Source organism: Bos indicus, chromosome 2 (genome assembly GCF_029378745.1).
Source record: "Bos indicus isolate NIAB-ARS_2022 breed Sahiwal x Tharparkar chromosome 2, NIAB-ARS_B.indTharparkar_mat_pri_1.0, whole genome shotgun sequence".
In the NCBI taxonomy this organism is placed as follows: domain Eukaryota; kingdom Metazoa; phylum Chordata; class Mammalia; order Artiodactyla; family Bovidae; genus Bos; species Bos indicus.
In genome coordinates, this window is record NC_091761.1 from 12618612 (window position 1) to 12644416 (window position 25805).

Sequence of the window (25805 nt, forward strand, 5' to 3'; positions counted from 1 at the left end):
TATAGAAAAGACTCTCTCATAGCATAGTTATTTTGATATCATGACTGTTTTTCCTCTGTTGGAGCTGGAGTAACCAGTCTGATAAAGCCAAGGGCTGTGCTATCACTGACTTTGGAAATAAGAGGACACTCAAGATTGGCAGACATATTGCTTTGCTTTTTAGCTCCAATTTGCACCTCCCTTAGGACCAAAAAAATGGTATTTTGGGGTGAGCAAATGCAGAGCATAAAAATAAACCAATTTGGCTATGAGATCTGTTTATTCTGAATCTAACCTAATAGAGTTTTGAGTTAAGGCAGAAAGCTCTTCCCACACTACCCAACAAACTTGATCCTCAAATCAAGGTAACAAAAACGTCCAGGCTTTCTCTCAATGGGCATAATAAAAAGAATATAACTGAAATTCTGATCTTAGAAAATATCCTATCTTAGAAGCCCAGGCAAATAAATGGTTGCAGAGGATATCCACGCTCCAGATGGAGACTTCAGCCAGAATGTGAAAAGAAAGAATGACATGGGGAGACCAAGCATTGGTGAGCAAGGCCCGTAGCTTTATTTTCAACAGAGGCTTTTATACCCTAAGTTACACATAGAGGATAATAGGGGATGCAAAGTCAGCAGTTTTTGATCCTTATCAAAAACCAGGGTTTCTTTCCTGCAAATTTATCATATGCAAATGGTTTAGGTGATTTACATCATCTTCTGGCCAGAAGGCCTATTAACATTTTATGACTCTTGACAAGGACTTATCAACAAAGACTTATTTTCCCTAAGAGTAATTATTTTAAGGTTTGGCACCATCTTCCGAAGATAAAATTACATTCCTATAGGGCGGATGTGTAATGGGTTTACAACAAAGGAAAGAATTTATTACTTTAAGGGTCTAAAGTTACTAACACCAAGGCCACTACTTATTTTTTCTACATACCAACTATTAATTAATACATATTCAAGGATACAATTCAGGGGATGTGAAAACTTGGCAACAAGCATTGGCTCATCAATGAAATCTTTTACTAGTTTTATTCTGACAGTTTCTAACTCTCTGAGAGGCTCTAAGCTATTTGAATATCTTAAGCTTCCCGTGCCTCTCGAGGCTGGGAGACTGTAAACAATTGTATGCATAGCTGTAGGAGTCCGGGTAAACTTTTCAGGCAAGTTAGAGAGCCATCTGAGGAGTTTGGATTTAAACACTCCTAATTGCCCAGGAACTTTATTAATTGGAGCTGTAAGTTAACTCTTTGACAGAGAGAGAGAGATGGTGGTGGGGGACAGCCCCCAGTAAAGTCAGAGGTGAGAGCACAAAGCAATAAAGTAGGCAGACTCTGGTTTTTGGGGGGTAGATGCTCGAGAATATCCGGGGGGACTCCTGAGGCTCGATCCCACCTTTGCGTATGCCGAGCCTCCTTCCTCATGACCTTTGTCACGAGTGGAATGTCTCTTGCCGGCTCCCGGCAATCCTAAAATTTTTGAATATATGTCAAGGATGATCTTTATATTATTTATTTTAGGCCTTTTAGTGATATAAAGACTTGTGGTACTTAGTTTCTATAAAACTGAACACTTTGGGAAGCAGTTATTTCTGTTTTAAGCTGTTAACATCTTATTTAATGACTGTTTGCCTGAACAACCTGAGATAATTTAACTTTCCAACATTTATACAACTATGAGTCAAATGTCCAAGCTAGCATAATTCAGGAGACATTGAATTACATGACCATGTTCAAAAAGTTTTATAAATACTTTCCTCTAAATATCTTCCAACAATCTTGGCAGGGGGCTTCCACCGTAAGAATACAAACTTAGGAAGACATACACACCAGCTTCAATCAAAGTCAACTCTCCATATGTTTGCAATTAACTTATGGGTAGACAGTCATTTTGAAAGACTCACTTATCAACAAAAATAACAGAATTCTTCTACCCCCAGGTGAGAAGCATGTTGAAAAACAGACTATAACATTTGTCCAGGTATATTTGCCAGTTGTCTGTAACTACCTTAAACACAGGATAGATGAATCTTCCTTGGAACATAGGTTCTCAAAGAATAACAGAATTTTACACAGTACTCAAACTGTGAAGCTACTGAATAAATGTAAATTGCTGGTAATTATAAAGATGGTGAAATAAGTGCACTGACATTTTGAAAAGGTTAGCTTCCAATTTTGAAATGGTACATAAGCAACTGCCTTGACACAGAAGCAGAAATGTAGTTCCTGCTTAGGAATCTGTCATCAGAATTTGCGGATTTATGTAGACACTGGAAGTGAGGTATCTACGTGACATCTCTTGGGAATGGCCTAACTGTAAAATGTGCTGGTGATGAGGGCTATTTATCCTGCCAGACGGTACAGCAGCATCTTGCTCCGGTATGTCTGTACTCAAGAAGAAACAATAGTTTTAGGACTATTTCTTTTTAATATGCTGCCTTTAAGGAATTGACTGGGTATTCCTTTAAACGCTTGGTTCCACTCTTTATTCTTTACTTCATTCAAAAATATTTATTAAGCATCTACCATGGTTCAGACACTCTTCCAAGTGCTGGATATACAACAGTTTGATTTCAGATATTTTGAGAATATTGGCCCAGATTCTATCATAATTCCTGACAGAGTGGTGGGTCAGAGGTATTAACTGAATGATATGAATTCAAATTAAAAGTTGAAAAATTTTGGCAACAGTAGACTCTTAAAACCAATAACAGTCATAAATGGATGCTTTACTCTCTGTGCTGCTGTTCAATATAGAAAATATGGAAAAATCCTTTTATGAGCAGAAAAAGCATTCTAATTTTTTTAATCCAAATATTATCTTCATCCTTATTTAATTTTTCTCAAAATTTCATTTTGGATCCAATACACATTTCCTAGCTTTTATTGTACCATATCTTACAGAAAATTACACTGATAATCTCAAGAAGTTATCTTTTCTGCTTTTTGCAAACCTCCCACTTATTGAGTACATTTTAATTCAGTGAACTTCTAAAGAACCCTAAGATATATCATTATCCACCATTTCACCTCTGACTCACTTCCGCCCACACCCTAAAGCTCAATTTCTTTTCTTTTCAGTAAACCTCTGTGGCTAAAAATGATAGATAAGTGGATAAGAACTCACTAAGAGAAGTTTGAATTTTGCTTTTGCTACACAAAATACGAATGAGATGCTATGCAATTTTTGATCCTATTGAATTACAAGAAAACAGTCAGAGGGAGGTGCAGGCCCTATTTTAATCCTGATAATATATGAAGCTCTAGATCAGGAACTCTCAATGTGCACTTCCCCAAATCATTAGTATAAGCATGACCTGGCAATGTGATAAAAATGCATATAGGGGACAAACAATCTGTATTTTAACAAATCCTCCTAGTGATTCTGATTCACTGAAAATGTTGATAATCACTGTTCTACATTTTTGCAGCTATCTTGCTCCCTAACACTGCTGCATCATTTGCTCTCTTCATGTAAGAAATTATCACATATAAATGTTAAAAAAAAAGAGTCATTATCCTCAATTAATAATCTGTATTTAAAGGCATTTTCAATCACTTTGCAAAAATCTGGATACAAGGTCATTGGGAAGATTAGATTTGATCTGTGTAGAACAAGTCCTGAGAAGGAGGTCACTGAAGAGTCTGAAGCAGTGCTGTGTAGTTTCCGAAGCCAAGAGGACCATCAGTGGATATCACTGAACACATCAATAAAAAGTTATAAACCCTTAATTAGGAAAGTTTAAGTATACAGTGAATCAATGTGTGAACCAGTGTGTAAAACATAGCTTCAGATCTGGAATTTTTTCCTCACAGTAATCCAATATGAGTTCAGAATGATCCAATACAATACAGGAAAAACCATTTCATTTCAGAAATTCAGAATCATGCATGACTGAAGTTGATGAAAGTACCATGCTGGTTAATACAGGAATACAGAAGTCACAAATTCAGTCTTTCTTTTTCTGTGGAACATAAACCTTCAATGCTTGATGCTTGAGAGAATTAAACCCTGCTTTTACAATCAAGTCAGAGAACTGACAGCAAGTATCTCAACAAAGAAACACCTGAATGCAAATCTGACATACCAATTTTAAGTCTGTTTTCAAAAAATTTGTGTCAGCCTATTTTAATATAGTATTAATGCAGTATAGTGGTTAAGAACAAAGAGTCTGTAGCCAAACGAACACTCTTTGATTTCTGGATCTACTACTTACCTTAGGTAGTTCCCATCTGTGTGCTTCAGTTTCCTCAAATGTAAATTCAGACCCACTGCCTCTTATGGTTGCTATTTTGATTAAAAGAGTTAATATTTGTATTTTAACAAATATTTTTAAAGATTTATAAAGGATAGTATCTAGAAAATAGTAGGAATCTTGAAAATGTTCATTAACAAATATATGCACTATAGATATTTCAATTAGAGTTTGAAGGCAATGTGTGTAAGCAAATTCTTACAGCTAAATAAAACTATACATAAAATTAAGACCTGAGTTGTATATAAAGATTTTACATATAGCATTGCTTTTATTGGTTAATCTTGCTGACAATTTTTTCTAAGTAACTTCTATTGAGACAATGTGATTTGCTCAAAACGTTATCTCCTTTGCAAAAATGTTACTCATTGACTATGAAAAAGCCAAAGAATGAAATTGTACTTATAGTAATTAACAATTAATAGAAGACAAGTCCAAGTGATACTGTTTCATAAACATGTAAATGAATTTATTACTAGCAGGCTTTGGATTGCTGATATATAGTACTATAGTGTCAAGAGAAAAAAACTCATTAAATATATAAGTACTCAAATGAAGCATATTGTTTGTATAAATTATTGAGGTAGATTATTTCTGACTGCAATAATCCATCTTCATAATTAAGAATCACTGAGAAAACTTTGGAGGAAAGTGTATTTTTAGAAGAATCTATAAAAATGTATTTGATTACAAATTTTTTCAGTGATTATATTAAGTACTGTCCAAGGAAAGTAAAAGAAATGTCATGATGTTATTTAAAAAGTGGTGCAATGCAGACTAGTATCAGTTAAAACCCAACCTATATTAACTCAGGGAAATACAATTAGTTTATTAATACTGAGCAAGCTGATCACTCAACTTTCAATTTAACATCAACTTCCCAATTTAAAAAAATCCTGTTTAATTTTATAAATTTTCAACAGTCCATTTACTTACTTTCTGCACAACTGCCAGAATTCTTAATTTTTTTTTAATTTTTTTGCATGAGAATCAACAATTTATAATGATGCATCCCACCAAGTAATTTTCTGATCCAGCTACAGAAGCAATAGAAAAGTCACATCTTTTGTCTTCCTCATGATAATTTGGGCTCCTCCCTGAAAGACCATCATCAATTATGTCTCAAATGAATCTCCAGTTATTCCTTTGCTATAGTCAAAGCATCATCCTTATAAAATGGCTCTCTATCCCCTGGGAATCTAAAACGGTATCATTGCCAGAAAATTAAGAAAAAAAAAAAATCCACTGTTTCACTAGAGTAATATTGCTGCTTATAGAGGACAAAGTGAGAAAATAATGCTTTCTACTCACTGTGAGCTCCTCTCTTGGTCTCTGCATCTTTCTTCTCCTACTTTTTTTCTGAAAAACAAAAAAAAAATTAAAATCTTTAAATGAAGAAAACATCACTGAAAAAGTATTTTACATGATCTGCATATGCAGACATTTCATTACAAATATGAAATGATTAAACAGTGAAATGCTGTGTTGTTGAAATATAGGGACTACAAAGACAACCAGGGTTCTTCAACATGAGAAAACTGACTTTAGGAACAGGAACTGGCTAAGTTATTCCTTCTGCCCAAAAGAAAAGCCTACAGGGAACCACTGCAAAGGGAACATAGCACCAATAAAATTAGCAAAGAGGAAATATTCAAAAAAATATCAGGAAAAAAAAGACACAAATAGCTAAAGGGCTGGGCCTTGATTTGGAAAGAATTCACAGATAAATAACAGGTAAGTTGTATTAGGCATTTAGACAAAACATTATTAGAAGTAACCCTAAGCATTAACAGAACTAAGACTTTGTCATTTAAAAATCTAAACTCTGAGTCTACATTTATACAAAGGTTAAGTATTGTGCAATTGAGAAATGATCAAGTTGGTGATGATACTACTAATGATAAAACCTTTAAACATACCAGACATGTGGTAGACAATTCATAAACATTATTTTATTCAGTTCTCAAATATGTAAGCTAAATCTATTGTCCACTCTTGCAAAAACCAAGGCTTACAATGGATGGTGATTTGTCTAAGATCACCAAATCAGTAAGTGGCGGAGTCAGTATTAGAAAAATGGACACTAAAACCAGTGCTTTTTAATTGCTAAACAAAAAAGACACAGTTTTACTAGAGCAGAGACATTACTTTGCCAACAAAGGTTCGTCTAGTCAAGGCTATGGTTTTTCCTGTGGTCATGTATGGATGTGAGAGTTGGACTGTGAAGAAGGCTGAGCACCAAAGAATTGATGCTTTTGAACTGTGGTGTTGGAGAAGACTCTTGAGAGTCCCTTGGACTGCAAGGAGATCCAACCAGTCCATTCTGAAGGAGATCAGCCCTGGGATTTCTTTGGAAGGAATGATGCTAAAGCTGAAACTCCAGTACTTTGGCCACCTCATGCGAAGAGTTGAGTCATTGGAAAAGACTCTGATGCTGGGAGGGATTGGGGGCAAGAGAAGAAGGGGACGACAGAGGATGAGATGGCTGGATGGCATCACTGACTCGATGGACATGAGTTTGAGTGAACTCTGGGAGTTGGTGATGGACAGGGAGGCCTGGTGTTCTGTGATTCACGGGGTTGCAAAGAGTTGGACACGACTGAGTGACTGATCTGATCTGACCATGGACTACAAAAAAATGCATCACCCAAAACCTGCAAGATGACGAAAATGGAGATTGACAAGATGAGAACAAATACCCCAGCTTTACCCATACCAGCTACTAGGTATTTCAGCTTATATAAAGTATGAAGACATTAAAAATAAACATAAAAATGTGATATATAATAATTACAATTTGTCAGACAAATAATTATGTTACATGGATGGTGCACTACTCTCATTCCATTCAGTTGATTTAGTCATTTCATTAATCCTTTGGTTAACTTGAAATGTTTTAAATTAAAAGTATAATTTTATGTAGCTATCTGACCTGAAGAATACCAATTTATTTTAACCTTTAATTCTGAGACACAGAGTGGACAGATAAGTGTTAGTGATTTTGAATGATGTATTATCAAATTTGGGGCTTCCTTTTTTTTTGTAAAAGATGCCTGTAATTCATTACATTAGAGAGTTTATTTTATATTTTTTAAATTTTATTAAATTTTAACTGCTTGAGGATAATCTATGTGCATTTGAAAGTGAAAGAGGAGAGTGAAAAAGTTGGTTTAAATTTCAACATCCAGAAAACTAAGATCATGGCATCTGGTCCCATCACTTCATGGCAAATAGGTGGGGAAACAGTGGAAACAGTGGCTGACTTTATTTTTTGGGGCTCCAAAATCACTGCAGATGGTGATTGCAGCCATGAAATTAAAAGACGCTTACTCCTTGGAAGAAAAATTATGACCAACCTAGATAGCATATTCAAAAGCAGAGACATTACTTTGTCAACAAAGGTCCGCTAGTCAAGGCTATGGTTTTTCCAGTGGTCATGCATGGATGTGAGTGTTGGACTATAAAGAAAGCTGAGTGCCGAAGAATTGATGCTTTTGAACTGTGGTGTTGAAGAAGACTCTTGACAGTCCCTTGGACTGCAAGGAGATCCAACCAGTCCATCCTAAAGGAGATCAGTCCTGGGTGTTCATTGGAAGGACTGATGTTAAAGCTGAAACTCCAATACTTTGGGCACCTGATTTGAAGAGCTGACTCATTTGAAAAGACCCTGATGCTAGGAGGGATTGAGAGCAGGAGGAGAAGGGGATGACAGACGATGAGATGGCTGGATGGAATCACCATCTCAATGGACATGGGTTTGGGTAGACTCTGAAAGTTGGTGATGGACAGGGATGCCTGGTGTGCTGAGGTTCATGGGGTCACAGAGTCAGACATGACTGAGCGACTGAATGGAACTGAACTGATTGGAAGAATCTTCCTCAAAGATACTAAATGCTGTTTAGACATACTAAGGCCACTTCTCCATCTTTCATCTGGGATGGTCTTCACAATGTAACTGCCCCCTCTACTTTCCCTTTCCTTAAACGTTGACAAGAGAAAATAAGCTATGGACAGTGCTTGTAGTAGGAATCACCTTTACAAGGCAGTCAAACAAGAAAACAAGCTTTTTTCCCAAAGCCTTGTACAATTAAATTTCAGAGGAAAGTAGCAAAACAAGTAACAGGAAACTACAGCCAAACTAGAGATCAAATTGCCAACATTTGTTGGATTGGAGAGAAAGCAAGGAAATTCCAGAAAAATATCTACTTCTGATTCATTGACTATGCTAAAGCCTTTGACTATGTGGATCACAACAAACTTTGGAAAATTTTTAAAGAAATGGGAATATCAGACCATCTTAGTTGCCTCCTAAGACACCCACATGCAGGTCAAGAAGCAACACTTAGAACCAGAGGTGGAACAATGGATTGGTTCAAAACTAGGAAAAGAGCATACCAAGGCTATATACTGTCACCCTGCTTATCTAACGTCTATATGGAGAACATTATGTGAAAGGCTGGACTGGAAGAATCACAAACTGGAATCAAGATTTCTGGGCAAAATAACAACCTCAGATATGAGGATGATACCATCCTTATGGCAGAAAGTGAAGAGAAACTAGAGGACCTCTTGATAACAGTGAAAAAGAAGAGAAAAAGCTGACTTAAAACCCAAAACTCAAAACTAAGATTGTGGCATCTGGTCCCATCACTTCATGGCAAATAGCGTGGAGGAAAAGTGGAAGCAGTGACAGATTTTATTTCCTTAGGCTCCAAAATCACTGTGGACGATGACTGTGCTGTGCTTAGTCATGTCTGACTCTTGAGACCCCATGGACTGTATCCCTCCAGGCTCCTCTGTCCATGGAATTCTCCAGGCAAGAATACTGCAATCACGCAATTCAAAGATGCTTGCTCCTTGGAAGAAAAGCTATGACAAACCGAGACAGTATATTTAAAAGCAGAGACATCACTTTGCCAACAAATGTCCATATAGTTAAGCTATGGTTTTCCAGTAGTCATGTATGGATATGAGAGTTGGATCACAAAGAAGGCTGAAGGCCAAAGAATTGATGGTTTTGAATTGTGGTGCTGGAGAAGACTCTTGAGAGTCTCTTGGACTCCAAGGAAATCAAACCAGTCAATCTTTAAGGAAATCAACCCTGAATGTTTGTTGGAAGGACTGATGCTGAAGCTAAAGCTCCAATACTTTAGCCACCTAATGCGAAGAGCTGACTCATTGGAGAAGACCCTGATGCTGGGAAAGATTGAAGGCGAAAGGAGAATGGGGTGACAGAGAATGAGATGGTTGGATAGCATCACTGATTCAGTGGACATGAGCTTAAACAAACTCGAGATAGTGAAGCACAGGAAAGGCTAGTGTGCTGCAGTCCATAGGGTCCCAAAGAGTTGGACAGGACTTAGCAACTGAACAACTACAGCAGAAATATTAGACTTATCTAGACATTGCCTTATATTCTCTTCAGAGCATCATGAAACGCACTGTCAACTGATATCACATGAAACTATATCAACATATTTATCCTGGTCCTTACAACGTTTGAGACACTTATTCAAATAGACAATTTTGTGTATTCTGGTGCTAATGTTTTCTCCCTCAGTGCCTACAAGAGATTTTTTGTATCTTTTTGACTAGCTAGAATGAGCTGAATTAGCCTCTATGCCTCCAAAACAAATAAGTAAACAAATACATAAGTAAATATGTTAGATTTCTATATTGCAATTCTTAAATTTGTTTGAGTTATATCAGCAAGATAAAAGTATAATAAATAACCACCTATCTCCACTTTCACACAAAATCAGATGAATGCCTCTCTTGCTTGCATCAAATACTGGAATAGTTGATCAGCTAGCTATTTCTATAATAATATTGAAAACATTTATTGACTGCTTATCATGTATCAGGAATTGTGGTTTACCAATTCTTAAAGTAACTGTAAGAGGTACCAGTCTCTTAGTATTCCAGTTTCATAGCTGAGGGAAATAAGATTCAGATAAAATCACTTTCTATGACACTGTGCACAAGCTCACAATGTTAGTAGATTGGAATTGGAGCCAAGTCTTGAATTCAAGCAGTTTGTCTCTAGGGTTCATGTTGTCATCACTTCCACTCCCCTGCCTCTCATTTGAAACTTTCTTTTCCCACTTCCTCTCATGGCAAGCTTTGCTCATGGATATCATCATTTCTTTATGAAGCAAATTCCTAACCACTGGTACCACTTTGTATACCTGTCAATTAAAAGCTACAATTACATTTTTATTATTTCTCTGATCTATATCCTAACAAACTGATCACACATATATCTACCAATAATCATCTATATTTCAATGATCTCCAAATCTATATACCCACATTCACATATACCTTCAGTTGCAAGATTAAGTTCCTGTCTCACTACACATCTGTTTTATTTCACATCAACCTGTCAAATTAAGTATATCCAAATCTGAACTCTTTTCATCCCCGTCACTGTCTCCTGAATTTCCTACATCATTTATGAGATACTAACATTTGCCATTCTAGTATGGCTCAATTATATCCTGTCTAGAAATGTAACATCATTTTACTTAGACTTTGTTCTCTAGTTCACGCTTGTATTCCATTTTTTTCTATCCAATTCATGACCAAACTCTGTTAATATTTACTACCTCCTAAAATCTCCTTATCCCACCTCTTTCTGTGAATTAAAACTGCTTTCATAGAAGTCTTCATTATATCTCACTTGGGTGGCTAAAAGTTTGTCCTATTTTTTTTCATTTGTTTCTCTTCTCTGTCCTCTTTAAAACATATTAAAGATTCAGAGTTATCTCAAAGTCAAATTCAATCCATTTACCTACTATGAAACAATACCCTTAACCCCTATAAGATAAATGTAAATTCCTAACTTTGACAAACAGCATTTCTAGACTTCACTCTTCCTAGTCATTTAGCATAATTCCTTGCCTGCCACTCCGGCTCTTGAACCTGATTCTTCTGTCACATTTGATTGCTTGAAATTCCCCATGCTTTCTCATATTTCAGTGTCCTAGTACACATCACTGCATACATCTAGATTCTGTTTGTCCTTGTCTTTACCTTGAAATTCTTTCCTTAAAGTATCCATAATACACATGGTCATTTTATATTGTTACTTCTTCATTGTAACCATTGTACATATTATGGTCACGTCATTTCTCAAAATTAATTATAATGATGTTTTTGTTTACATTACTGGATATAAGTTCCTTCAGATCTTGGACTGAAATTCTTTATTTAAGCAGTGCCTGTGAATGCCATAATAGGCATACAATAAATATTTACTGAATAGATAAATAAATGGATGTCTGGATGAATGAAAAGGGACCTATGTTCTGGGCTTCAATATACAAGCAGGAAGAAATTGAATCTGTGTCAGTTTCCCTGTCATGAAGTGAAGTGAAGTCGCTCAGTTGTGTCCGACTCTTTGCAACCCCATGAACTGTAGCCTATCAGGCTCCTCCATCCATGGGATTTCCCAGGCAAGAGTGCTGGAGTGGATTGCCATTTCCTTCTCCAGGGGATCTTCCCGACCCAGGAATTGAACCGGGGTCTCCCGCATTGCAGGCAGACCCTTTACCGTCTGAGCCACCAGGGAAGCCCTCCCCTGTCATAAGTAACTATAAATATATTTTGCTTCCTACTCCTTAAAGTAAAGTAATATTAGCCTTTAACAATAAAAGTCTTATTTTAATTTTACTATATATTCCTTAAATTTACTGAGGTGAAAAAAATCTAGTTTTTAGCATTTTAGTTTGAATTGCTATAATTAATATATTCAAATTATGATTCAATGAAGCAATCTGTACAACATTTAACACATTCTAGTTCATAAGAATGTGTTAAGTTCTCAAAAAACTGTAATTGAATGATATCAGTTATCTAAAAGTATACATTGGAAACTTTACTTTCATAAAGTAGTAACTGAACTCAAACATACTGCTTTTTAAGTAATATGTGATCATCTAGAACAAATAGAGGAATTACAAAAGAAAGCATTTATCTTCTAATAACCACTCCCTAAATTACCCAAATATAATATATTTAGCACAAAACATGAAATAACTCTAATAACCCAATGTCTAGTCCTCTAACTATTCAATCAAATTGAGTATGGAGAGTTCAGGTTATTAAGTAGACATATTTTCTGCCTCTAAATGTCACTCTCAAACGTAATTTGATGAATTATACAAAGAAGAACATAAACTATTTGCATAAAATATTCCATGAAATATACTCAGCTTTTGTTGAAATAACAAAATAATGGGCCCCAGTGTTTGCTGTCTAATGGATACTGAATAAAATGCTGTCAAACTCTTTTAGAGTGAAGCAAAGGCTGTATTGAGGAACATAAAGAATAATAAATGAATATTCAGTAGCTTTACAAAAAATGATTGGATTTTCAATTGCATTCAAAATGACTATTCAAATCAATAACCTATTATTTCGGAGGACACAGTCTATTTCATAAATATGGGGCATAATAATTAAAAGTGTTGTTGTCAATAGGCTAGAGGTTAATTGCAAAAGCAACCAGAAGGCCAGTGTTCTCTGTGCAATATTCAATATTAACTGTCAAGTATAATGAGCATTTGTGCATTTGCAAGAAATGTTTCAAAACCAATCTTGCATTGAATCAAAAAATTGTAAATATTTCATAAAAATACTTTGAACAAATACTAAAACGATATCTAGGAAGTTACTAGAAGCTACTTAAAAGTTTAAAAAAATATGTAAAATAGATAGCCAGTGGGAATTTGCTGTATGGCTCAGGAAACTCAAACAGGGGCTCTGTATCAACCTAGAGGGGTGGGAGGGGAGGGAGATGGGAGGGAGGTTCAAAAGGGAGGGGACATATGTATACCTATGGCTGGTTCATGCTGAGGTTTGACAGAAAACAGCAAAATTCTGTAAAGAAATTATCCTTCAATAAAAAATAACTTTAAAAAAAGAAGTGAAAGTTTAAAAAAATGTTGTTTACTTTTAAGCATGGCTATGTGAATTTTCAATAATCCCAGTATGTTCTATTATTCACTAACATGGTTCTGTAGATTCACTGTTATTCTTAACAATTCATACTACTTATATAAATCATTATATAAATTGGCTAATTTGGGTTTACAAGGAACTAACTTAGAAATTTGTATTTATAATATAAAAGAAAGGGAACTGTGAAATAAAAGAAATGTAATCTAATTATAAGATTGCTTTTACTTATTGAATTTTTATGCTTATAATGAGGTTCTTAAGCTTATATTTGCTTTATTGACACTGGAACTACCAAAATGATGCATTTAGATCAAATAATGTAGTGGCATATAGAGAAACATCTCTCTTCTCTGCTTCAATTTTGTATTCTCTCAAATGCAACTCTTATCACTAAACTCATTATATATTATTCCATATATTTCTTTACATACAGACAAACATTTGAAAAAATATGCTTATCCTTTTAGTTGCTTACAAACACTGGTAAAAAATATACACCAAGTTCTGCCACACTTGCTGCTTCATCATGTAAAATGCGCGTCTCTTAAGTGAGCAAGAACAGAGCTAATCAGCTTTTAATGACTGTATGGTATTTCTTATTATGGCTGTATCATAACTTATCCAACTGCTTCCATTTTTATGACATTGAAATTATTCTCAGTGGGTCTTTTCACATTAAAAGTAATACAGAAATACACAAATCCAAATATATGTCCCTACATGCTAATATACTTATTTAAATCTCTAAGAAAGATTTTTAAAGGGTGAAATGACTGGGCCAAAGATATACATGTTCCAAAAATTTTTGTTAAATATTGTCAAATATTTTCCAAAAGTTTGTACACATTCATATATTACTGATAATAATATGTAATTGTTATTCAATTATTATTTAACATGTTAGGTAGACTTTAGCTAATATAACAAGATAGGAAAACTGACAGCAAAAATTCGTAAACAGAAAGGCAAAATATTTAAAACTACTCTCCAATATTTAATTATATTGTATCATTTTGTATATCTAGTAACCCCAAGAGATTCTATTAAAAACATTAGAATTAATAATTAACTTGGTAATGTGTTTGTATACAAACTAAATATGCAAATTTAAGCTGTTTTTAGTGTAAGCCAGTTGTAAATGGTATTGGAAAAATAATCCACTTGTAATAAAACCTAGAAATATAAAAATATCTAAGAATAAATTTACCACAAGCTATAAAAGAAAAAGAAATTAACATAAATATACTGAACCCATAAAAACAAAATAAATGAAAAGAGATAACATGTTCTAATATGGAACACATAAATATCACTTATTTTCAAATAATACTCATTTAAGACAATTTTTATCTGACTCCAATATGTTAAAATTGGATTACAATGATTGAAAATGTTACAAAATAATAAACGTGGAAAATTGTCAAAATTTTTGGAAATATGATAGCTACTATACCTACCATCTATTAAAAGTTATTACAAGACACTGGAAGAGTAAAGTTGTTATAGTATTTCAACTAGGATTAGATCCATGTCCATGTCAAGCTAGATGATTTAGAACAATAGATAGAGTTCAAGCAATACAGCACAGAAAAACAAGGAAGGACATCTTAGAAAAGACATTCCGAGTGGAAGTCCGTAATTATATGTGCAACTCTACCCAAATTTCTGAGGAGCCCCTGGTTTCACATGTATGAGGCAGAAACCAGGCAGTCCAGCTAAAATTAAATGAACTAACCAGAGATTTCTTCTGCCACCAAGTGCAGGAGAGGCACAAGTTCAACTACCATCATTGTTTAATAAAGCAAATACCACTACTCTTTAGAAACAGAATCCTGAATTTCCCAAAATATCACAATATTCTGGAGACAGTTCAGATCTCTAGGCTTAGGAACAAAAAAGGAGAATGTAAGAAAAAGGACCGACTCTGAGATGACCAAGATGTTAAAATAGGCACATACCATAATTGTGTTCAAAGACTAGAGCAATATATGCTCATAATGAACACATGGGAAATCTCAGCTGAGAAACAGAAATTATGAAAATGAACCACATGAAATTATGAAACAAACATATAATATCAATTTGCAAAATTCAGAGGATGATCACAATATCAGAGTGGAGATTTTTTTTTTAAGGCATGCAAGCTGGCACATTGATCAACAGAAACTGTGAGGTAGGGAAAATACACTGTTCTAAAATGAAAAGGTACTAAGGGGCCGCAGGACTATATCAACAGGTTTAACAAAAATGTAACTGGAGTTCCAGAAAGAGAAGAGAGAAAGGAGTAGAAATTTTTTTTTTTCTTTTGAAGAAACAATGTCTAATAAAACCTGAATTTTGGTGAGAGACATAAATATATGACTCAAGAAGTTCAATAAACTTCAATTATGATAAAATGCAAATACAAAGAAAAGGACACATACACATATTATAGTCAAATTGCTGAAAACCGAATATAAAGAGAGAAATCTTGAAAGCAGCTAGAGAAAAACAGCACATTATCTAAAGAGGAAGATGACAGATAGTTGACGACACTTCAAAATAATGGAAGAAACTGTCTAAGAATGATGGTGAAATAAAAGTAAAATATGAAAAAAAGATATGAAAAAATTAAGATATCTGTCACCAGCAAGTAAGCGTCACAAGAAATGCAAAATGAATTCTCAGAGTGAAGTGAATTTATATCAGATGGGAATATGCATTTGAGGGAAGAAATAAATACAACCAGGTATTGTAAGTTTGAAAACAAATATTAAAAAATTTACTCAGTATCCTTAAAATGTATACAAGTTTTGAAAGCCAAAATTATGGCATCATAGCATGGGGCTTATAATGTCTGTAGATGCAATATATATGTCAAAAATAATATAAAGAGGGCATGGGGAAGTATGGTTGCAAGCATATATTTTATGAGAAGTGATACAATATTACAATAATTCCAAGTAGGTTGGAAAAAAATTAAGGATGTATCTCAAACACTAAGAATATAATTCAATGAGATTTATCTAAAAAGTCAATAGAGTAAAGAAAAGTCTCAAATATTTGACTAGCTCTAAAGAAGGCAGACCGAGAAGGCAACGGCACCCCACTCCAGTACTCTTGCCTGGAAAATCCCATGGATGGAGGAGCCTGGTGGGCTATAGTCCATGCGGTCGCTAAGAGTTGGACACGACTGAGCGACTTCCCTTTCACTTTTCACTTTCATGCATTGGAGAAGGAAATGGCAACCCACTCCAATTTTCTTGGCTGGAGAATCCCAGGGACGGGGGAGCCTGGTGGGCTGCTGTCTATGGGGTCGCACAGAGTCAGACACGACTGAAGTGACTTAGCAGCAGCAGCAGCAGCAGCAAAGAAGGCAGAAATAGGATCAGAGAAACAAAAAATAGAGGGACAAACAATAAACAGTAAAATAAATGGTAGACTGAAGTCAGAACATAACAACAGTTAAATTTTACATTGTCTAATCATTCCAACTTGAAAAGCAGTGATCATCAGAAATAAAAAATAGCAGGTTTCAATTCTGTGCTGTCTGTAAGAGTTTAAATATAAAGACGAAGGTAGAAGGAAATTGATAGAAAAGGACTATACATGCAAATAGAATGCATAAGAGCACTGGAGTGGTTAAATTAACACCAGATAAAATAGGTTTCAAGACAAAGAACATACCAAAATTAAATATTTTGTGGTAAAAGGTTAATTCAAGGACATGAAAATCATATATGTTTATGTATCTAATAACAAATCTTCAAAACTCCTAAAAACAAAAGTTGACAAACTAAATGAATGAAATAGATAAATCCGCAAAATAGTAGATTTTAACATCCTTCTCTCAGCAACTGATAGAATGACTAGAAAAATATAGAAAATCAATACACTAAAATGGGCACTATCCATCAGGTTGGACTAATTAATATTGATAGAATATTATAGATGGCATCTGTAGAATACACATACTTTTAAGTATGCATAAAATTCATCTAGACAGACTATATGCTAAGCCATAATCCATGCTCCAATATATTTAAAAGAATTAAAATCACACAGAATTTGATTTCTCTCACCAAACAGACCAAATTAAAATGATTTATAAAGGAATTAAAACATACTTCTGAAGAATCCCTGGGTCAAATTAGAAACCACAATAGAAATTTTTTAATGTCTGAAACAAAATTATAATGAAAATATAAAATACAAAAACAGATAAAGCAATGTTTTTGAGGGATTTATAGCTGCAAATTCTCCTAATGAAGTGAATATTATTATAAGATCTCTGTCTTCACTATACTACATGAATCCATGCATATGCGCACTCACACTGCTTATGACCACTAGAATAGAGAAGTAGCTAGAACAGACTAGCAACCAGAAATAGAGGGAAGTATATGGGAATATATCCTTTGATATAAGGAAACTAAGGTCATAATTTTAAAATAAATTTTTATTTTATTGGAACAAGATAGTTTATTTTTAAAAATTAAAATTAGCTAGAGATTAGGGAAAATACTATATCACTATCATATGAGTAAATATTTCAATTTAATAATAAATAAAAGAACATTTGAATTACATTGTCATTTATTCTTAAAATAGAAAAATGGGAATCCAGAAAGTAAACTATTGATATTATAAATCTCATAAATTTTAAATTATTCATTGACAAAATATATTATAAACAAACTTAAAAGACAAATAACAGATTATGAGAAAAGATATGCAGCACATCTCAGAATACAGATTTCTTTGCTATGTAGAGTTTACAAATTAATTTTAGAATATGAATAAAATAATGCAATTTGAAAAAGAAGTAATGTTGGAAAATAAATAGGCAAGTTGCTCAGCTTTATTGGTAATCAAGTAAATGCCATTTAAAACAGTGATATAGGTATACATTTTTTGGTCCAAAATATTGGCAACAACTTTTTGAAATCAATAAAGTCATGTTAGCAAAATTAGATTTTTTCATCAACTGTTTCTATCTGGAAAGTTAAAGTTCTAAAACGGTATTTGAAGCAAAATAAACTTTGGAGCAAGAGCAGGAAGACCTAGATTATGAGTACTTAGAACATAAAAACCAATCATTCACAAGCCTGGACAGTCAACAATAAAGGCAGCCACAGACAAGATGCAGAAGCAGAGAAACAATCATATCAGGAGTAGTTCAAACTTGACCTCAATAGCAACTGTTTAAAAATAATAATAAAATGTAGGGACCTATCAGGCAGAAGAAAATTGCTTCAACTTCCCCAGCAGGGCACTCTAACTACTGGTTGGCAGGGCAAAAGAATCTCATGGTATCCTAAGCCTGCAATTCATTTCCTCCACAGGGAAACCACCACTAAACATTTTCTGCCCCTTAGAAAAAGTGTAGTTGAATCTATCTGGCTCTGAAGCCAGACGGACTGCATTAGAATGCCTGCTTTCTACAAAGCCTTACTTTCTTCATCTAAAAATGTACATATTACCTACATTGTGAGGATTAAATAAAAGAACAGAAAAAGTTAATCACACAGTCTCTGGAACAGAGGAAATATGTACCAAAGGTTGATTTTCCTTCTTTTCCTATCGCCTGTACAGTTCAAACTAAGCATCAGGGATGCTTTGTACGTATTGTTATGTAGCTGAGTAAGTCAATTGGTAACCCTTTGATTTCATGTTAATTGACAAAATTATTTGATAATTACGAAAAATGAAAGAATTTCTGAAATTGAGTTGAATTTGTCTACTCGGAGGGAAAAAATACTGTTTAGCACTTACATTTTAATCTTGCTGCTACTGCTGCTGTCACTTCAGTTGTGTCCGACTCTGTGCGACCCCATAGACGGCAGCCCACCAGGCTCCCCCGTCCCTGGGATTCTCTAGGCAAGAACACTGGAGTGGGTTGCCATTGCCTTCTCCAATGCATGAAGGTGAAAAGTAAAAGTGAAGTCGCTCAGTCGTGTCCGACTCTTCGCGACCCCATGGGACTGCAGCCCACCTCCGTCCATGGGATTTTCCAGGCAAGAGTACTGGAGTGGGGTGCCATTGCCTTCTCCGCATTTTTATCTTAGTTTTATCTAAATGACTCCTTTCAGGTTTATTCTCCTTATTTCATTCTTAGGTACAGTGACAAAAACAATGGAATTAGAGTTTGAAAAACTTCCTTCAAGACGCAACTGTTTTTTAGACTACTCAGCTAATGGTCTTACCTATGTTGTTTAATCACTAAGTCATGTTCCACTCTTTGTAACCCCATGGACTGTAGTGCCCAAGGTTGCTCTGTCCATGGGATTCTCCAGGCAAGAATACTGCAGTGGGTTGCCATTCCTTTCTCCAGGGGATCTTCCCAACCCACGGATCGAACCCAGGTCTCTTGCATTGCGGCCAGATTCTTTACCGTCTGAGCCACCAGAAAGGCCCCTGCAACAAGAGAAGCCACCACAATAGAAGCCCCTGCATCACAGCAGAGTAGCCCCCGTTCACTGCAGCTAAATAAAGCCCATGCACAGCAATGAAGACCCAGCACAACTGCAAATACATAAACCAATAAATAAATCTTTGAAAAATTCCACTTCACCTGATCCCGATTCTAGTATTTTTTTCTATGAAATCTTACTTGGCATTTATGTTTTTATTTTTTGAAGACCCCAAAGGAAGAAATTATTGAATTCATTTTCTTTAAATTCATTATTTTTTAATGTCTTTCTAGTATTGTTCTGATAGGTTTAAAAAAAATTTATAAATTATAAAATATTTTATAAGCTTTTTATAAATTATAAAATAAAGCATACTCTCCTCACCGAAACAGAAAAAGCCATAAATTTTTATATTTACAAATTTTAGTTCCCAGTCTTACTACCTTGAAGTTAAGGACAATTAAAAGCCAAATGAACCTAATCTATGAAACAGAAATAGAATCAAGGACACAGAATATAGACTGATGATTGCCAAGGGTGTGAGGGCTGGGGCAGGGTTGGGTTGGGAGTTTGGCATCAGCAGATGGAAAGTGGTATATATAGAACGGATAAACAATAAGGTCCTACTATGCAGCATAGTGAACTATATTCAATGTTAAACCATAACGGAAAAGAACATAAAAATGATTGTATAACTTATATATATAAATATGAGCAACTTTGCTGTACAGCAGTAATTAAAACAGCACTGTGATCCAACTATATTTCAAGAAAAAATAAATTGTAAAAATAGGCTAAAAATAAAAATTAAATCGGTATTTAACTACCTCAGAAATTTTGAAAAATGCCAAAAAAAATTAAAAGCCAATGGTGATATATATAAATTATGATCAACTGAAAATGTTTTAAATTTCCAATTGTCTGTTCCATTTTGTGCTTCTTTAAGTTTATTTTTGCAAGCAAGTGCTTATGGCATAGGGACTATAGCCAGACTTCCTGAATTTGAATCTCTGCTCAGCCACTTACTAATTATGTACTCTTTGGAAATAATTAACACTCCTGTGCTTCAGAATGTTTCATTATTGATACAAGGGAAAAAATGATAGTATTATACTTATAGGATTGATATGAGTATTGAATAAGTTATTAAATATAAAATACCTGGAATAGTGCCTGGCATACTAATATAGAATCTTAATCATTTTAAAATCATAATATAAAATGTAGTACCTAAATTTTTCAGAAGACAATCTAGAGACCCAAATAAATGATAATTCCTTGTAATGTCTTTACACCAACATAACTGAGGCTGTTTGGAGAATCATAACTTTCCTCAGAGTTGAACAGTCTCTAACGTTTTTATGCTGTCACTTGAACAGAGCTGTTGTGTGCAAGAAGCACAGCACAGAGAGTGAACGGCATAGACCAAGAAGCAGAGATGATAAAAAGCCTTAGTGCAGGCATTTAGCATATATTTTAAGGCCATCCACAGACTCTCTAGGTCTGGGAACTGTGTGCTCGTTTCAATCAGTCATCTTACTCATTTTTCTTAGTGCAAGATCTGCCTTTTAGATTTTCAGATGGAAAATTGGAGAAGATATCAGTATTCAAGTAGTTTTACAGTTTAATAAGCTTAAGCAAAATCTTTTTATAACCCAGATTCTCTAATACAATTCAAAATTGCTATTCAAGCTTGGGAAAAAGAAAAAGAAAAACACCTTTAGGACAAGCAAGAGAAGGGGAAAAGTATGGAAATGATATTCTTTTACCGTTCTCTCTTTCATATGATGTTCTGTAATTAATGACTGTTGTTCTCTGAGTTCCCATTGAAATTACTGCTTTACTCTCTTCCCTGCTGGTAACTTTCACAATGATTGGTATCTAAGGTCAGAGACAAAAAATAATACTATGAATTAGGTCACTGCATCCTAAATGACTAATTGATACTTTTTTTCATGATAAATACCACTGTACCTAAAATCCTAGTCTCTAGCCTTCTCTTGATCTTAACTCTTTACCAGTACTCAAGAGCAGTCCTAAAAATGGATCAAATTGTCTCTAATGACTGTGACTCTCATTAGGCCAGGTGCGCCACTTCTCTGCTCTCTCTTCCTCCTGACACAATGTTCATAATTGTTAAGTTGGGTCATGTCTTCATGATAGTTAATTTTACTACTTCTCTAGTGAAGGTCTGAAATTTTTCATAGTAAGTTTTTTAAAAAATAGAGAAATTATTACTCATCTTTATATTTTATGAGAAGCTTTATTTAAACATAATTTTGCTAAAAACTTTTAAAGATTTTTTACAATTTAGCAATCCAGGAAAGCTTTAAACAGTATAGCATGTAGCTAATCTGTTTATTCACCCCCCTTCTCCCCCATTGACTGGAAAGCAAACACTAGATGAAAATAATCATTAGGAAAAAAAAAAACAAAATACTTTTTTCTTAAATATTAACTCTTATTAAGCAATAGTGAACACTTTAATTGAATTGCCACAACTTAATTATTTCTCAATGAATTCATTGTTAGATGTCTTCTCCACTCTGGCACATAATAAAAGAAACCTCTCACCAAGCCTTCTCTGCTGTGAGTGAACAATGCCTAATTAAAATGTATCTAAATTCAGTCAAACAAAATCTAATGTTTCTTTTCCATACTTTTACTTCCACTCCTTTTCTTCTCCATGCTTTCTTTTAACATGGACTCAGAAAACTTATATAACTTTAGAAATAGTGAAGTCATATTTCATATTTTATAATTAATAAGTGAAGTCGCTCAGTCGTGTGTGACTCTGCAACCCCATGGACTGTTGCCTACCAGGCTCCTCTGTCTATGGGATTTTCCAGGCAAGAGTACTGGAGTAGATTGCCATTTCCTTCTGCAGCAGATCTTCCCCACCCAGGGATCGAACTCGGGTCTCCTGCATTGTAGACAGATGCTTTACCGTCTGAGCCACCAGGGAAGTCCATAAGGCAAAGTCAAAATTATCCTTTTTAATTTCTTAAAATTTCATCTTCAATTTAACTGAGAATGCAGCCCTGCTTAGTAATGCTTTTAAATATACCAAATAAATATTAAAGTATATTTTATCCCATAAAAGAGAAAGGGAGCAGAAAAGACAGAACAGTAAGACAAAATGTTCAGAATTTGTAAAACTTCCTGGATTAACCATATCCTTGCTTCCCTCTAGGTTAACTTTTTTGGACACACACACACAAATCACAAAGCACCTCTTTTAATCCATTTCTCATCTTCTTTCTCCCTTCTTCCCTTCCTTCCTTCTTACCTGTTTCATCACTGGTGTACCTGAAGAAGTGGAGAGACAGGTATACCTGAATAAGTGTAAGTTAGTCTACGACACAGCCTTACTACATTATATTCTTCTCAGTTAAACAATAAAATATTTCCTTTTAAGAATTCAGAGACTACCCATCCTCTACTCATCACAATGCAAAGCACAGCAGTGTCACATGTCACAAATGCATCAGTGTTTGCCCTGACCAGGTCTAAAACACAAGCATTCTCAATTTCTCAAAAGTAAGAGAGACATTTTATGTTCTAAAATACATCTTTTTTTTTAATTTTAATTTATCAAAGTAAGGACTCCTACTCTACTTGGAAAATGAATACACTGGTTACAAATGACAGAGAATCAGCTTAAGCAATAAAGAGAAATATATTGCTTCTCTTCATTGGAAAGGAATTCACAAAATCTAAAGCAGTGCAGCAAGTTCCAGGCCTCAAAGATTTGAACCAGGATATAGTCAACTGCCAAAGGTTTGGGACACACTTCCCTCAGCAAGGCAATCCAAGGAGGAATAAATATTCTTTTTCCAATGTCTGCATAGTAATCTGAGAAGTTTGTGTTTGAGGCTTACCTCTAGGATATTTATCATTCCCTAGAAACTGAGGTCCTACAATTGGCCAAACCTAGAACACACATCTATACCTACAGTTCGACAATTGGATCTCTTCTTAGAAGAAACAAAATGAGAAAGTATCCTTGACAATCAAATACAATAGCTACTTTGGGGACCTTGGGATGTTCATTATGATATGAAGTCAGCTTTGTTCTACCAAATGTTTTTTTCTATAATTATATATAATGTGTATTATAAACATGTTCACAAGTCAGTATCTAAATAGTCGAGAGATTTACATTCTTAGGAAAAAAATTGTACTCATTTAAAATTCTACATTTCACTTTCAATGCTAATATGATAAGCTAGATATGTTTGGATAGATAATTAGGACTGCATACATCTGGAATTTTAAATCATTGTACTGGGAAAGGAAAGGGAAAGCTTTGGAGATCTAATGAATTGCAAAAATAGGAGAATAAGAGATATTTGTACCACAGAGTGAAAAATTAACAATGATAAAAAGAATTCTGATCAAAGATTTAATCCAATCTCAGTATATTTTCTTAAAACACTTTTGTCAATTAAAGAAACTATGTCAAAAAAGTGGGCTAAGGCAAATAGACTAACCCATAAAGAAACTTAAAAGATAACATATCAACAGTCTCTACTTCCTTTCTAAAATCTGAAGCTACAAAATTATTTCATCTCATTTTTATCAAAAATTGTTTAAGAGTACTTTGAAAAGCTATAGAGGTTTGTTATCATGGAGGTGAGTAAATGGGATAAAATCCTAAATAATCAATAACATCTTTTTCTTAGATTTATAAATATGTTTTGGATATCTTCTGCAAGATCAGAGAATAATGAGATACAATAATATATTTAACTGATTTTTCACAATCTGAAAAAAAATAAGTCTTTAAATTCTTGAAATAAAGTCATTTCATGAAAATTCATAAGCTATATACATACTTGTGTTAGGCCAAATATGAGTGCGTAAAATATTCAGTTTTTTAAAAAATTTAACATAATGTGCTTATACTGCATTTCATTTCCAGTCTCACACAGAAATGCCAAAGCTTCACCCTTTCCTGTCTAAACAAAGTATACAATGAAAATCCAGATAATTTTTAGAGTGTCTATATCTATCAAAGTCTCAGCAAGTTGGTTGAGATTTCCATTGAAAAATTGATTCATTATTTTCATATTGTCTCAGAAATGATAACAAATTGTTGGGCAGCTACTATTCACCAGTCATTTTAAAGGCAATTTAAAACATAAATGCTTTATAATAGAACATTTATCACAGATATTAACATATTTTATCAATAAGAAAGCTAAGGCTTGGAGACAATCTACATCAACAGAGCCAGACAGAATTGAATCAGGTTCGACTCCAAAGCCAATTCTATTGTATTTACTATAGTAAATTGTCTCCTAATTATAGACTTATACTGATGGGGAAAATTATCATTCCCAGCTATTTTTTTCATTTCCTCTAAGAGGATTATACAGCTCTATCCATTGCCATGTGACTTACAGCAGCTCCCTGGTGATGAAATATACTAAGCATCAGGCTTATCCATGTTACTCACCTTAATCCATTAGCCATGAACATGTGTGATGTATGTTGCTGCTGCTGCTGCTAAGTCACTTCAGTCGTGACCGACTCTATACGACCCCATAGACGGCAGACCACCAGGTTCCCTCATCCCTGGGATTCTCCAGGCAAGAACACTGGAGTGGGTTACCATTTCCTTCTCCAATGCATGAAAGTAAAAAGTGAAAGTGAAGTCTCTCAGTTGTGTCCAACTCTCAGCGACCCCATGGACTGCAGCCTTCCAGGCTCCTCGTCCATAAGATTTTCTAGGCAAGAGTACTGGAGCGGATCACCACTGCCTTCTCCAGTGATGTATGTTATGTCTGAGCAAAAACTTTAAGAGACACTCAAAGTTACTACCAATTGCTCTTTCCCTCTGCCTTGAGAATAGCATGTGAAAAATGCAGTTTGCTATTCTTACCTAATTCCAAGTATGAAAAAGATACATGCAAGAGATAAACAGCCAACAGCCATCAACATTTAATACCAAGGAGAAATAAATGTTTCTTGGTGTAAACCCCTGAGAACTGATGCTATATGTTATTGCAAATAGCTGATGAGTATAAGAAGTACTAAGACTATTGATGAACAGAATACTATCATTCGAAGAGGAATGAAATAAATGTGGCCTTATTAGAATGTTCTGTTTCCTATTATAAAGATAAAACTTCAAATGGAGGATGCTGCATTCTGCATTAACTTTTGGTATGTAGCTCTAATGCCTAGGAATGCATCTGG

The 25805-nt window shown here is 34.5% G+C and overlaps 1 long non-coding RNA gene across 2 annotated transcripts in view; it reads right to left on the reverse strand.

Moving 5' to 3' along the window:
- Positions 1-442: 442 nt before the first annotated feature.
- LOC139186896 (uncharacterized) overlaps positions 443-25805 on the reverse strand; it is a 480041-nt gene continuing 454678 nt past the window's right edge. For both annotated transcript variants that reach the window (XR_011570576.1, XR_011570578.1), the window contains exons 3-6: positions 21371-21482; positions 5557-5604; positions 4207-4277; positions 443-3687 (exon numbers count right to left, since the gene is read on the reverse strand). This is a non-coding gene — a long non-coding RNA (uncharacterized lncRNA). The remainder of the gene's footprint in view (positions 3688-4206; positions 4278-5556; positions 5605-21370; positions 21483-25805) is intronic.